Here is a 15,813-nt window from a genome sequence, read left to right on the forward strand (position 1 = left end):
CACCTGTCTCCTTCCCCCCTGTCTCCTCCCTCCTGCCCCTTGTTGCCTCCCCCTGTCCCTAGTCCACTCATCTTCTGCCCCCTGCCCCACCTCCTGAAGGCTGCCTATTCTCTCTTCCCCATATCCAGTCTCCTGCCTCTCCCCCCAGCTTCCTGCCCCCTGTCTCCTCCCTCCCCCATCTCCTCCCCTCTGCCCCCTCCCTACTGTCCCTTGTCTCCTCCACCTGTCCCTTGTCTCCTCTCCCTTGTCCCCTCCCCCGTCTCTTGTTTCCTCCCTCATCTTCTGACCCCTGTCCCATCTCCTGCCCCCTATCTCCTCCAGGCTGCCTCTTGTGTCTTCCCCCAGCTTCCTGCCCCGTGTCTTCCCCCTGTCCAGTCTCCTGCCTCTCCCCCCAGCTTCCTGTCCCATGTCTTCCCCCTGTCCAGTCTCCTGCCTCTCCCCCCAGCTTCCTGTCCCATGTCTTCCCCCTGTCCAGTCTCCTGCCTCTCCCCCCAGCTTCCTGCCCCGTGTCTTCTCCCTGTCCAGTCTCCTGCCTCTCCCCCCAGCTTCCTGCCCTGTGTCTTCTCCCTGTCCAGTCTCCTGCCTCTCCCCCCAGCTTCCTGCCCTGTGTCTTCCCCCTGTCCAGTCTCCTGCCTCTCCCCCCAGCTTCCTGCCCTGTGTCTTCCCCCTGTCCAGTCTCCTGCCCAGTGTCTTCCCCCTGTCCAGTCTCCTGCCTCTCCCCCCAGCTTCCTGCCCTGTGTCTTCCCCCTGTCCAGTCTCCTCCCTCTCCCCCCAGCTTCCTGCCCCGTGTCTTCCCCCTGTCCAGTCTCCTGCCTCTCCCCCCAGCTTCCTGCCCAGTGTCTTCCCCCTGTCCAGTCTCCTGCCTCTCCCCCCAGCTTCCTGCCCCGTGTCTTCCCCCTGTCCAGTCTCCTGCCTCTCCCCCCAGCTTCCTGCCCCGTGTCTTCCCCCTGTCCAGTCTCCTCCCTCTCCCCCCAGCTTCCTGCCCCGTGTCTTCCCCCTGTCCAGTCTCCTGCCTCTCCCCCCAGCTTCCTGCCCCGTGTCTTCCCCCTGTCCAGTCTCCTGCCTCTCCCCCCAGCTTCCTGCCCCGTGTCTTCCCCCTGTCCAGTCTCCTGCCTCTCCCCCCAGCTTCCTGCCCCGTGTCTTCCCCCTGTCCAGTCTCCTGCCTCTCCCCCCAGCTTCCTGCCCCGTGTCTTCCCCCTGTCCAGCTTCCTGCCCCTCCCCCCAGCTTCCTGCCCCGTGTCTTCCCCCTGTCCAGTCTCCTGCCCCTCCCCCCAGCTTCCTGCCCCGTGTCTTCCCCCTGTCCAGTCTCCTGCCTCTCCCTCCTGCCCCCTGTCTCCTGCCCCCTGTCCCTTGTCTCTTCCCCTCCCTCCTGCCCCCTGTCTCCTCCCCCCTGTCCCTTGTCTCTTCCCCTCCCTCCTGCCCCCTGTCCCTTGTCTCTTCCCCTCCCTCCTGCCCCCTGTCTCCTCCCCCCTGTCCCTTGTCTCTTCCCTCCTGCTCCCTGTCCTCGCACTCACCCCTCTGCCCGGCCGCTCTCCTCCTCAGTAATGGCTGGCTGGGGGAGGACATCAGGCTGCAGCTTCTTCCTGCATTACACGCGGCGACACATCAGGCAGGATCACACGGACGGAGGAGGTGGGGGCAGAGGAGGCAGCTCCCGGACACATGGAGGGATCGTCTGCAGTGCTCTCCGGGATCCGGTGTTTACTCCGCAGGCGGCCGCTGGCGATCGCTGTCACTCGATCGATCGTGGAGCCCAGATCCTAGGAAGCTGAAGGACCTTCGGTGACGTCATGATCATATGATTGGTCACATGACCATATGGGAGGTATAAACCGGGGGTGTATACTACTTGTTTACTTGCACGTCAGCCGTATAAGGGGGCTCTGCGCGGCGGTCTCTTGCCTGTCAGTATGTAGCAGAGCTGTGTGTGTGACAACCGGCGTTACACGCTGTCTATGGGTTTCCTGTGCAGCTCACAGCAGCCAATCACAATGCAGCTTTCATATTTTTTTCAAGTACGTTAAAAATAAAAGCTGTGCCTTGATTGGTTACGATGGGTGACAGTATTTTGTGTGGACAGGTTCATCCTTTGCCCCCACAGTTAGGGGTCGGATTTGCCCCCTTTGTTCTCCACATACTGTGTCCGCCATTCAGACTCGGCAGAGCGCAGGTCACAAGGAGGCACAAATGTGGTGTGAACAGCGCCTTACAGGACGGGCAGCAGGGACCGCACTCGCCCCTGTGACGAAAGCCAGCGGCTTCAGGGAGGAAAGAAGTTCATTTTCTCCCAGTCACTTTCAGTAAGACAGCTGGGGAGTACTGGACCCCTATATCTGTGGGCAAAATGTGTTTTCACAGGTGACAGGCTCCCCTTATATGTATTGGGGGGTAAAAATCATTTTTAATTTTGCTTTCACTAAAAATATTGCACCCTTTTTGTTTTCGCAGGCTCCATAGTCATCTTTGATGTGGTCATTAATCAGCTGAGAAAACAAAGCTACAAACTCGTTGTCAGACCCTCAGAGTGAGCTCACTGACTGGTTCTCAGTTAACTCATTCTGCAGCCTGTAACAGTGGGTGCAGCACGAAGGCTACAGAAGGCAAATGTTTAACAGTAATTGCCAAAATGTTTTTACCCCCAAATACATGCATTTAAAGGTGTTGTCCGTGAGTCTAAGGCTATGTGCGCACGCTGCGTTTTTTGCCGCTTTTTTGCTCGTTTTTTGGGTGCGTTTTTGTTCCAAAAACTGCATGAATCTCCTTCCCCCAGCAAAGTCTATGAGATTTCATTTTTGCTGTCCGCATGTTGCAGTTTTTTTTACCTGTGTTTTTGTGGTGACCACAAAGATGCAGAATGTCAAGTCTTTTGTGTTTTGCCCCTGCGTTTCAGGGGGCTGGTATTTGGCCAGATACTGCTCCCCATATAAAGTATAAGGGGACCAGAATCGGGCGCAATGGGGTAGGAGCAAGCGCTTCATACTCACCGATCACCAGCCGGCTGTCACACTGCTACCACGGCAGCTCTTTCCTCTTCCAGAGCCAGCTGCTCATAAGGCTCATAACATATTCACTCCTTCCCTGCTCACCGGTGGCTGTGATTGGTTGCAGGCAGACCCGCCCCCACGCTGACTGACAGCTGTCTGACTACAGCCAATTACAGACGCCGGTGGGTATGTCTATATCGTACAGTAAATTAATAAATAATTTTTAAAAAATGACGTTCAGTCTCCCCCAATTTTTATACCAGCCAAGATAAAGTCTCACAGCTGGGGGATGGTATTCTCAGGCTGGGGAGACCCACGTTATTGGGAGCCCCCCAGCCTAAAAATATCAGCCAGCAGCCGCCCAGAATTGCCGTATCCATTAGATGTGACAGTCCCGGGACTTTTCCCGGCTCTTCCTGATGCGGTGGCAATCTGGGTAATAAGGAGTTAATGGCAGCCCATAGCTGCCACTGAGTCCTATATTAGTGATGGCAGGTGTCTATGAGACCCCCTCATCACTAAGATGTAAGTGAAAGTAAATAAACACAATAACCCAAAAACTTTTATTTGAAATAAAACACAAAAAAGCCCCCTCTTTCACCACTTTATTAATCCCTAAAACATCCCTCCAGATCCGCCATAATCCACACGAGGTTCCACGACGCATCTAGCTCTGCTATATCTGAGAATCACAGAGAGCGGCCATGGAGCACGACCGCTCTCTGTGAGGGTCAGACCGCAAGAACAGTGAGATCAGCAGTGACTTTAGCTGTCACCGCAAATCACATAAGTGACGTCACCGCTGATCTTGCGGCTCACTGCATTCGCGGCCGGGTTTGCGGTAACAGTTGGAGGACTCCAGCTATCACCGCAGATCACCTGACTGGAGACCTCCAGCTGTTACCGCATATCAGGCCGCGGCTGAAGTGAGCCGCGAGATCAGCGGTGACGTCACTCATGTGATTTGCGGTGTCACTGCACATCCTCTGAGTGACGTCAGTGCTAATCCCGCGTCTCTCTTCAGTAGAGGCCTGACAGGTGGAGCACTCCTGCGTTTTTTAAGCCAAAAACACTTCTCAAATTAGTCACCACAAAATAAAAATGCTGCATCTTTGTGGTAAAAAAACCGCAGCATGCGCACATAGCCTTACATTGATGACCTATCTGATTGGTGGAGGGGTCGCATATGGCTCCCCACCAATCAGCTGTTCTCGGGACTGGTGGCAGCTGGAAGTGTTCAGTTGCGCAGCTCCAGGTACTGTACATCCACCCGATGTTTCATGGCTGGCACCGGGAGCACTGGGTGTTGTCCTCCCCCCATGGATCAGATTAGATGGATCAAATCAGCTTTCCTAATCCTGGCTGACCCCTTTAAGATGGGAACATGATGGGTGTCAGAGAACCGTCGCCCTATTGTTTCATTGGCATGATGCGATGCCCACATATGACAGTTCACATACGTGTCTTATCAAAAAGTCTGCAGTAGAAGAGGCCGAGCCCCTCGTCTCCGCTCGCACCGTCTGCCGTCAGCCCGATAACAATGTCTTCCTTCTCACTATAAAAAGATAGTTATTACCAGAGCCGTAATTACCATGTCACGGTCAGCATGTGCCTTTGATGTGCCACCCACCCATGTATCAGGCGGCATGATTAAAGTAGCATACAGCATGTGTTTAACCCATTCATCGCTGGTTTTGTTCAGGAAAGGGGCTACCGAAATCTCAAAAGTTCTACAAAATGTTTATTAAAAGCAACATGCTGAACACAGAAAACCGTTACATTTCCCCAGGGCTATTTCATGTAGACATAACATCTACCCATAGTATTTGGCACATACACTACTTGCAAAAGTTAGGGATATTTGGCTTTCAGGGGAAATGTCAGGATGACCCTAAAATGCACTCTGACCTTTTTAAGGTGAACTTATTGTGACCTTCTCTAATCTTTTGGATGCACACGTCCAACTGTTCAATATTTCAGGTCTTTTTGCGCAACTTTCTGTTCTCTAACAAAGAGCAAAATGGTAAAATATTTGATCCATTATTCGCCCAATAAAATTTGATGTTCTATTAGATTTGGTAGATACACAGTCCTCCTCATCATGCTGTTCACATTTTGACAACAAGACAACATAGAACAGTAGATCAGCAGTACAGCACCACGGTGAGGCTCCAAGCAGGATGTTCTCAAATGAAAGTGGCCACTGAGCTTAGAGTCACAGAGTGTCATCAGCAGGTTGTACAGAGATACAGAGAGACTGGAAGACAAAGAGACAGAGAAGTGGACGTCCTTTGGCCAGATCCCACACTGATTATCGCTTCATTGTGAATAATGTCCTTCAGACCCTGATGATGAATGTCACACAACTCCAGGCACATTTGAGGGAGGCGAGAGTCACCTAAGTGTCACATCAGACCATGCAAAACCATTTACGCACACGTCTAGCATGCAGACGTGTGGTCTGCGTGCTAGACGACTGGCAAGGGTACCTGACCACACCACCAGGTACAGGCGTCATCTACACTAGACGAGTGACCAGTGGGCCTCAGTGCTGTACACTGATGAAAGTTAATTGACAACTGAGTGGAACCAATGGCTGCCAACAATGTTAGAGGCTTTAAGGAAAGCACTGTGTATCAGCTACTGTTGTCACTAGACATAATATAATAATATTTATTTATTTGCGTAGCGCTATTAATTCTACAGCGCTTTGTCATACATTGGCAACACTGTCCCCATTGGGGCTCACAATCTAATTTCCCTATCTGTATGTTTTTGGAGTGTGGAGAAAACCGGAGTACCCGGAGGAAACCCACGCAAACACAGGGAGAACATACAAACTCCTTGCAGATGTCCTTGGTGGGATTTGAACCTAGGACCCCAGTGCTGTAATACTGCAGTGTTAACCCCTGAGCCACCGTACTGCCCGGACAAGCCTTTGGTGGTGGTGGTGTTACTTTCTGGGCAGGTGTGTCTAGTTCAGGGGTCTCAAACATGCAGCCCACGAGCCACATACAGCGCTTGAGGCTGTTTCTTGTGACCCCAGGCACATAGACCCCTTCACGATCGCGACACGTTACATGACCCTGTCGAAGCCAGTGCTTTGTTTCAGCTGAATGTATTGCCGTCGCTGCGCATAGACAAGCTCTGTACACAGCTATACCAATGACAACCGCTGGCCAATAAGAAGCAAGCAGCTAACGTCGGTGGATGACATCAGCTGCTTGCCTATGGATGACCAGAGTCTGCCATTGGCAGGCTGTGCAGAGAGCTTGTCTCTATGTGGCACTGGTATTACATTCAACTGAAATACCGTGCCGACGGCTGTGGCCCCCTGTACTGGACCCCAATCATCAAGGGGTCTATGTGCCTGCAGACCGCATGTGCAGAAAAATAGGACCCCGAGAGAACGGAGGACAGGTGAGAATAATCCTTTTTTTACTTCCTTTTTATGTGTATGGTAAGAATTGCACAATAAGGGACATTACTACAGGATGGAGACATTGCTACAAGAAGAGGACTAGGAAAAGGACATTACTACAAAAAGAGGACCAGGGTGGAGAAGATAACTACAAGGATGGGAACATTACTTCAAGGGGACAAACATGGGCACATTAGTACAGAATGGGGACTAAGATGGGCACAATACTACAGGTTGGGGGAAAGGATAGGCACATTACTCCAGAATGGAGACAAAGATGGGCACATTACTACAGGATGGGGGAAAGGATAGGCACATTACTACAGGATGAGGACAAAGATGGGCACATTACTACAGGATGGGGACAATGATGGGCACATTACTACAGAATGGGGACAATGATGATGGGCACATTTCTACAGGATGGGGACAAGGATGATGCACATTACTACAAGAAGAGGACCAGGATGGTCATATTACTACAGGAGGGGGACAAGGAGGGAACAAGGATGGGCACATTACTATAAGAAGGGGAACAGCATGGGATCATTATTGCAAGATGTTGGCCAAAATTATTACATAGTGCTAATTGTTAGATGACATTATGTACAAGAAGGGTATAAAATGTAAAAAACAAAATAAAGCATGAACATTTTTTTACCATTAAATGTGTGTGTGTATAAATATAATATATATATATATATATATATATACAGTGCCTTGCGAAGGTATTCGACCCCCTTGAATTTTTCAACCTTTTCCCACATTTCAGGCTTCAAACATAAAGATAAATAAATTATTTTTTTTGGTGAAGAATCAACAACAAGTGGGACACAATTGTGAAGTTGAACGAAATTTATTGCTTATTTTAAACTTTTATAAAAATAATAAACTGAAAATTGGGGCGTGCAATATTATTCATCCCCTTTAAGTTAATTCTTTGTAGCGCCACCTTTTGCTGCGATTACAGCTGCGAGTGTCTTGGGGTATGTGTCTATCAGTTTTGCACATCGAGAGACTGAAATTCTTGCCCATTCTTCCTTTGTAAACAGCTGGAGCTGAGTGAGGTTGGATGGAGAGCGTTTGTGATCAGCAGTTTTCAGCTCTTTCCACAGATTCTTGATTGGGTTCAGGTCTGGACTGTGACTTGGACATTCTAACACCTGGATACGTTTATTTGTGAACCATTCCATTGTAGATTTTGCTTTATGTTTGGGATCATTGTCTTGTTGTCTCAGGTCCTTTGCAGACTCCAACAGGGTGTCTTTAAGAATGATCCTGTATTTGGCTGCATCCATCTTCCCATCAATTTTAACCATCTTCCCTGTCCCTGCTGAAGAAAAGCAGGCCCAAACCATGATGCTGCCACCACCATGTTTGACAGTGGGGATGGCATATTCAGGGTGATGACCTGTGTTGCTTTTATGCCAAACATATTGTTTGGCATTGTGCCCAAATAGTTTGATTTAGGTTTCATCTGACCAGAGCACCTTCTTCCACATGTTTTGAAGGAAAGAAAAATCCAGCGAGCAGGCTTGTAAAGAATAAAAAATCTTTTTCTTTATTTCAAACGTAGATTAAAAATCTTTATCCATAGCAGCATAATACAATTACAGGCAGAGATGAGAAAATTACTGCTATAAAGCGCACGGCAAGACGCGTTTCGGCTAAACCTTTATCATTGCCATGATACACATTGCTATTTTACTGGGATATAAGAAGGAAAAACTCCTAAGGTAGGTGGTGCTAAAATTGATTAGTCCGTAATTGATCACACTTGTGAGCATCCACCTATAACATTGACTATTTAAAAACAAGTATTAACCCTAAAAAAAGGCTGATACGCTAGCAGTAATTTTTCTTTGTGATTTACAATACATGATGTAACAGATAATGTATACAGAAATTATTTTCACCATATTAATATGTGCAAAGAGAAAAAACAAAAAAACCTCAAAGACAATGCACCTTCAATATAATTTTAGCTCAGTAAAATATTTATAAACTTGGAACAGAGCAGGCTATGGTTATTAACATTAAGATCATAATTTTTGGATTTTTAATAAATTCTGATTAGATCTTGTCTATTATTTAAGCCTATTGGCATCCTAGTTTCCAGAGTAAAAAAAATCCAAGCGGATTCTCTGTTAAGGCTAAGTTCACACTTCCGTTGTTTTGCATCAGTCACATGCGTCGCTTGACGTACGTGACTGATGTGTTGTACAACGGATGACAAAGAACAGAATTCTTTGTCGGATTCCATTGTGTGTGGGGGGCGGAGTTCGGGGTGGGTGGAGCCGAGCGGGGCCATGGCATTGAGTACGTCAGTGCTGCGGGGACTGCAGGACAGGTGAGTGTGAGTGTGAGTGTAAGTGTATGTGTGTGTGTATACATGATGTGTGTGGGGGGCGGAGCGCAAGGGGGCGGAGTTTGGGGTGGGTGGAGCCGAGCAGGGCCGTGGCACTGAGGACATCAGTGCCGCGGGGACTGCAGGACAAGTGAGTGTAAGTGTGAGAGTGTGTGTGTGTGTGTATACATGCTGAGTGCGGGAGGGGGAGGAGCCGAGCGGTGAAGTGTCTGGCTCCGTGCACAGCCAGGGTAAATATTGGCTAAGAGCAAAGCACTTTTTGCTTGGTTACCCGATATTTATCTTGGTTACCAGCATACACCTCTCAGCGCTGGCTCCCTGCACCCGTAACCAGTGTAAATACCGGGTAACTAACCAAAGCGCGTTGCTTAGTAACCCGATGTGTATCCTGGTTACCTGTGCGGGGAGCCAGAGAGCGCATGTTCTGCGAAATCCAACGGATTCCACTGCACAAAAAACGTTACAGGCTGCGTTGTTCCCGCCCGGCGGTCAGTCAAAAAATGACTGACCGCGACGCAGCGGATGCAGCGCAGCATCATCAGTCACAATCCGTTGCCAATAGAAGTCTATGGGGAAAAACTGGAATCCTGCAAAATATTTTGCAGGATACCGTAATTCCTCAAGGCGACGGATTGTGACTGATACAAAACAACGGAAGTGTGAACTTAGCCTAAGTAGTTTACGTTTTCTGTCGCCCCCTCTGGTAGATCGTGTTTCTGATTCAATTGCTTTGAACCTGAAGCTGTCAAAATTGCCAGAATGGTATTGTGAAAAATGCCTGGATACCGCTGATGGGTTGAAAGTGGAAGGGTTAATAGCATCAGAAATGTGCCTTCTGATTCTTTTTCTCAATTTTCCTGTTGTACAACCTATATACTGTTTACAGCATGATGTACAGTCAATCAAATACACAACGTAAGTGGAGTTACAGTTCAAAAAATTGTTAATAGGATATTCCTTGTTATTATGAAATGAGGAAAATGTATTAGTTTTATGTACATATTGACAACAAGTACATCTCTTATTTCCACATTTAAAAAACCCTTTCAATTTCAACCAGGTATCGCTGGTCTCCAGGGAAGAATTCAGATACAGACTTGGCGATAATTTATCCTGCAATGTAGGTGCCTTTTTTGCTACATAAAAACATGTTTGGTGTCTCCCAGGTGGCTTGTGGCAAACTTTAAATGAGAATTTTGTATGGATATCTTTGAGAAATGGCTTTCTTCTTGCCATTCTTCCATAAAGGCCAGATTTGTGCAGTGTACAATTGATTGTTGTCCTATGGACAGACTCTCCCACCTCAGCTGTAGATATCTGCAGTTCATCCAGAGTGATCATGGGCCTCTTGGCTGCATCTCTGATCAGTCTTCTCTTTGTTTGAGATGAAAGTTTGGATGGACGGCCGGGTCTTGGTAGATTTGCAGTGGTATGATACTCCTTCCATTTCAATATGATCGCTTGCACAGTGCTCCTTGGGATGTTTAAAGTTGTGGAAATCTTTTTGTAACCAAATTCAGCTTTAAACTTCTCCACAACAGTATCACGGACCTGCCTGTTGTGTTCCTTGGTCTTCATGATACTCTCTGCGCTTTAAACAGAACACTGAGACTATCAAAGAGCAGATGAGTACACACAGGTGGCTTATATTTATTATCGTCAGTCATTTAGGACAACATTGAAAATTAACTCAGCTACACAGGTCAGCAGGCATTACACTTCAAGGACCCGTCTGTATCATGCAGAGGCACTTTCTTCAACGTTTCTTGCAATGCAACTTTACTTGTTTGTGATCAGTATACAGGCAGAATAGATAAGGTGAACCTCCATCTTCCTGGAAGAGGGCCACATGGGTCAATGTGTTACCATGTGAACTCTACACCCAGACTACTGACTGTGATCCCTGATATAAGGGCAGCCCCTAAAGCCACTACCAACGTCTTGTGTCCACAACTGGCCAGATCCTTTTCCTTTCTAAGGTCCCTCATGACTGGCCGACACTAGACTCACTTCCCTACCAATCCTCACTCTTTGAGGTTTCACCAACTTGTCTGAGTGCTGGATCTCTATTGCCACTTAGGCCGCTTTCCCATTTCGTCTTTACCTCCGTTCAGTGGTCCCGTCGAAACTTCCGTCCAAACACCCTGGCAAAACGTGTTTCGGACGCATGCGCCAACGGGTTACTTGACTATAATGGAGCAGACAGAGTCAGCGTGTGCTCTGTCTTGCACCATTTTCAAGGTTGTTCAGGAAAAATGGGTGTCATACCGTGATCATCACCATTCCAGAAGGCAGATGTTTAAAAACCCATGTCTTTTTATTCAAACAGGAGTTACATGTCTACAAGTTTCAAGGGTCACAGCCCCCTTCCTCAGAACAAATATCAAATGACAGGATATTTTTGTCCTGAGGAAGGGGGCTGTGACCCTTGAAACGCGTGGACTTGTATCTCCTGTTTGAATAAAAAGACATGGATTTTTAAACATCTGCCTTCTAGAATGGTGATAAGTGCGGCATGACATGAACAACCTTGCATCTTCAACCTTCGGGGCTGCAGCTGTCTTCACCTTGTGACCACGTTATTATAGGAGTTGTTCCTACATTCTTTCTTATTGTTGATTATCAGATAAGACAAATAAAAGAAAGGAGGAACATCCAGCTCTTCAGGCGAGGAAAGCCATGGTCTTTATTTCAGCATGCAGACAACGGATGACATGACCAGCACAGCACTACGCGTTTCAGGTGAAACAATCACCCTTAATCATGATTAAGGGTGATTGTTTCACCTGAAACGCGTAGTTCTGTGCTGTTCATGTCATCCGTTGTCTGCATGCTGAAATAAAGACCATGGCTTTCCTCGCCTGAAGAGCTTGATGTTCCTCCTTTCTTTTATTTGCAATATCGGGCTGTGGCAGTGCCTGTCCGTGCTCCAGGGGGAGGCCAGGAGTGAGCGTGTACACGGTGAGCTGATATACATAAATTGGATTATCAGATAAGACCCTATTGCGCTTTTTTTCCACAGTCTTTTTGTAATTGAATTTCACCATTTTCGGGCGTATACGCTTTCTGCAGGCAGACACCCAGACGTAGTCGACTGCTCCATTATAGTCAATGGCCCCGTCGGCGCATGCGTCCGAAACATGTTTTGCCGGGGTGTTCGAACTGAAGCTCCGACAGGACCACTGAACGGAGGTAAAAATGAAATGTGAAAGCAGCCTTATGATTCATTCCTGGTTTTGCTCCCTTGTACTGAATATGCACCCTAAATAACTTTTCTTCTCTTTCAAGGTCTCCACTACACTGCTCTTGAACCAGGAACCCTCTCATTCTGGTCCCTAATACTCCTCCCCATTATGGGTTGGCCCTACAGTTAAACCTGTTATGTCTAAACAGAATCTGTGGCCTAAGGAGGATAAACATACTAAAACCACGAAAGCATCACAGAGGTGAACACAGTACATAAATACAATTGGTGTCTTCAGAAGGGTTGCGACTGCCAATCCACCTTCTTACATTGATTCCAGAAATGATTGTCACCTGTGAACCTTACCTTCTGCACTACTTTTTTATTATTATTTAGATTCCCAAGAATTGTAGCATTTAAAGAGATCGAAAGGATGTAGTGAAAAATAAGGCTGAATTGTGGACTAAAAGAAACTCGACTAATTTTTTTAAGTCAATACATGCTCAGCCCGTTTAATGCAGTGTAATACATATATTAATGTAATGCACTATTGATTATTTAACATAACAGCAAATCAATGCATAGTCTCATTCAAAATGTCAGCTTGAAAATACATAATTAAGAGTATTCAAAAGCAACAGAATTTATAGCCATCTCAGGAAAATAATAGTGAAAAAAGGTTAATGTGTTAAAATTGTCACAATAAACCAGTTAGAGGCCTCTCACGTAGCCAAATCCGATCTCCTTCTTTGCACTGAGGAGGGGAAAAACCCTGACACATACAGTACAGACCAAAAGTTTGGAAACACCTTCTCATTCAAAGAGTTTTCTTTATTTTCATGACTGAAAATTTGTAGATTCACATTGAAGGCATCAAAACTATGAATTAACACATGTGGAATGAAATACTTAACAAAAAAGTGTGAAACAACTGAAAATATGTCTTATATTCTAGGTTCTTCAAAGTAGCCACCCCTTTTGCTTTGATTACTGCTTTCCACACTCTTGGCATTCTCTTGATGAGCTTCAAGAGGAAGTCACCGGAAATGGTTTTCACTTCACAGGTGTGCCCTGTCAGGTTTAATAAGTGGGATTTCTTGCCTTATAAATGGGGTTGGGACCATCAGTTGTGTTGTGCAGAAGTCTGGTGGATACACAGCTGATAGTCCTACTGAATAGACTATTAGAATTTGTATTATGGCAAGAAAAAGCTAAGTAAAGAAAAACGAATGGCCATAATTTAAGAAATGAAGGTCAGTCAGTCCCAAAAATTGGGAAAACTTTGAAGTGTCCCCAAGTGCAGAGGCAAAAACCATCAAACGCTACAAAGAAACTGGCTCACATGAGGACCGCCCCAGGAAAGGAAGACCAAGAGCCACCTCTGCTGCGGAGGATAAGTTTATCCGAGTCACCAGCCTCAGAAATCGCAGGTTAACAGCAGCTCAGATTAGAGACCAGGTCAATGCTACACAGAGTTCTAGCAGCAGACACATCTCTAGAACAACTGTTAAGATGAGACTTTGTGCAGCAGGCCTTCATTGTAAAATAGCTGCTAGGAAACCACTTCTAAGGACAGACAACAAGCAGAAAAGACTTGTTTGGGCTAAAGAACACAAGGAATGTACATTAGACCAGTGGAAATCTGTGCTTTGGTCTGATTGGTCCAAATTTGAGATCTTTGGATCCAACCACCGTGTCTTTGTGCAATGCAGAAAAGGTGAACGGATGGACTCTACATGCCTGGTTCCCACCGTGAAGCATGGAGGAGGAGGTGTGATGGTGTGGGGGTGCTTTGCTGGTGACACTGTTGAGGATTTAATAAAAATTGAAGGCATACTGAATCAGCATGGCTACCACAGCAACTTGCAGTGGCATGCTATTCCATCCGGTTTGCGTTTAGTTGGACCATCATTTATTTTTCAACAGGACAATGACCCCAAACACACCTCCAGGCTGTGTAAGGGCTATTTGACTAAGAAGGAGAGTGATGGGGTGCTATGCCAGATGACCTGTCCTCCACGGTCACCAGACCGAGATGGTTTGGGGTGAGCCGCACCGCAGAGTGAAGTCAAAAGGGCCAACAAGTGCTAAGTATCTCTGGGAACTCCTTCAAGAATGTTGGAAGACCATTTCCGGTGACTACCTCTTGAAGCTCATCAAGAGAATGCCAAGAGTGTGCAAAACGGTAATCAAAGCAAAAGGTGGCTACTTTGAAGAACCTAGAATATAAGACATATTTTCAGTTGTTTCACACTTTATTGTTAAGTATTTCATTCCACATGTGTTAATACATAGTTCTGATGCCTTCAATGTGAACCTACAATTTTCACAGTCATGAAAATAAAGAAAACTCTTTGAATGAGAAGGTATGTCCAAACATTTGGTCTGTACTGTATGTCTGCAAATTAAGTCTTTGGTTTGGCTTCTTATCCTAAGTCATATCGCAAGGCGCATTAAATGGTCTATTGACATTTAGGATTCCTGTCATCCAATAGGTGGCAAAAAAGATCTAGGCCTCTTCCTTCTGAAGAGTCTATTTGAATATTTAAGTTCCCAGAGAAGCATTGCATGGCTTATAAGTCTCCTTCCTCTGGTTTGGCGTCCCTGCAAGAAGAAATGTTCCCCCTTAGACTTACAGTCAGGAGCCTGGATCTCCTGCTTTGCACTGAGGAGGGGCAATACCTGAAAATAATCTTTGTTTTGTTATCTGATAAAAGTAGATAAAGTTTCTGAAAAAAAGTCAGTCTAGTCCAGGAAGACAGTAATTGAGTCTATAGCTGGGTTTACACACTGCAACATCTCAAACGACATCGCTGTAACGTCACCGGTTTTGTGACGCAATAGCGATGTTGTTTGCGATGTTGCAGTGTGTGAAACTTATCAGCGACCCGGCCCCTGCTGTGAAGTTGTAATCGTTACAAATCGTTCAGGACCATTCCTAGGTCCTTTGTTTCCCGCTGTGCAGCATGAAGTTTCAGTGTGTGAAGACTTTGCAGCGACTTTGTTAGCAACTTCCCTTTCTGCTTATCAACGTCCCCAACAACCAGCTAGGTCGCTCTGCAGGTCCGGATCACTGTTGAGTTGTTGGCCAGGTTTGCCTGTTTGAACGCTCACCAGAGACTTAGCAGAGACTTAGGGAGGTCACTGTTACGTCACAAAACCAGTGACGTTACAGCGATGTCCTTTGCGATGTTGCAGTGTGTAAACCCAGCTTATGAGCCGGTGAGTAATACCGCTAAAGAAGGTCCTCGTGGACCAAAATATTTGATATTCACTGACGTTTGTTCTTAAAATGACCAAAGTGAATATTTTTTTTTCTTTAATTAGTATATATTTGATACATGACTATTTGAGGTTCATGGTATTCTAATCGTGGATTACTATGGTTATTACTTTGTCCAAACAATGTGGATCAGTAGAGTGTAAGGCAAACTTCTCCTATAGAACTGGACAACTTAATACGTTGTCCCCTCTGTTAGGTGTCGGGAGGTTACTGGTTCTGAAGCTGAGTCTGTGTCATCTTTGGCTCCAACAGTCCCCCATTTGAGTTCAGATGCTGGGACTGCTGCTCAGCTTCACTGTCGATCCTGGCACCTGGCTTGGATCTGCAATGTGGAGGTGATTGCTGGAGGTTCTGCACCTGGCTCCATAACAAGTCCTGCCATGCATGCGCAGGTTTTTCACCGAAAAGGGCTTTGTCTTCCAGTGCTAAGTTAGGAAACTGCCCCAGTGAGCATGTCAATGACGAGGCAGCGCCCCACTGGTGGTCCAGTGTCAGCACACCTGATGACGTGGCCGGCGGTGGGTGATGTCATTGCTAACTGGGTGTGGTGTTTGGGGGCGTGGCTTAGGCTTG

The 15,813-nt window shown here is 46.7% G+C and overlaps 1 protein-coding gene across 1 annotated transcript in view; it reads right to left on the bottom strand.

Moving 5' to 3' along the window:
* Positions 1-1,806, bottom strand: part of CYLD (CYLD lysine 63 deubiquitinase) — a 147,220-nt gene extending 145,414 nt beyond the window's left edge. Inside the window, exon 1 of the mRNA XM_075325738.1 lies at positions 1,515-1,806. The gene's annotated coding sequence lies outside the window, so the exon portion shown is untranslated. The remainder of the gene's footprint in view (positions 1-1,514) is intronic.
* Positions 1,807-15,813: the final 14,007 nt, after the last annotated feature.

Source organism: Anomaloglossus baeobatrachus, chromosome 10 (genome assembly GCF_048569485.1).
Source record: "Anomaloglossus baeobatrachus isolate aAnoBae1 chromosome 10, aAnoBae1.hap1, whole genome shotgun sequence".
Taxonomy (NCBI): Eukaryota; Metazoa; Chordata; class Amphibia; order Anura; family Aromobatidae; genus Anomaloglossus; species Anomaloglossus baeobatrachus.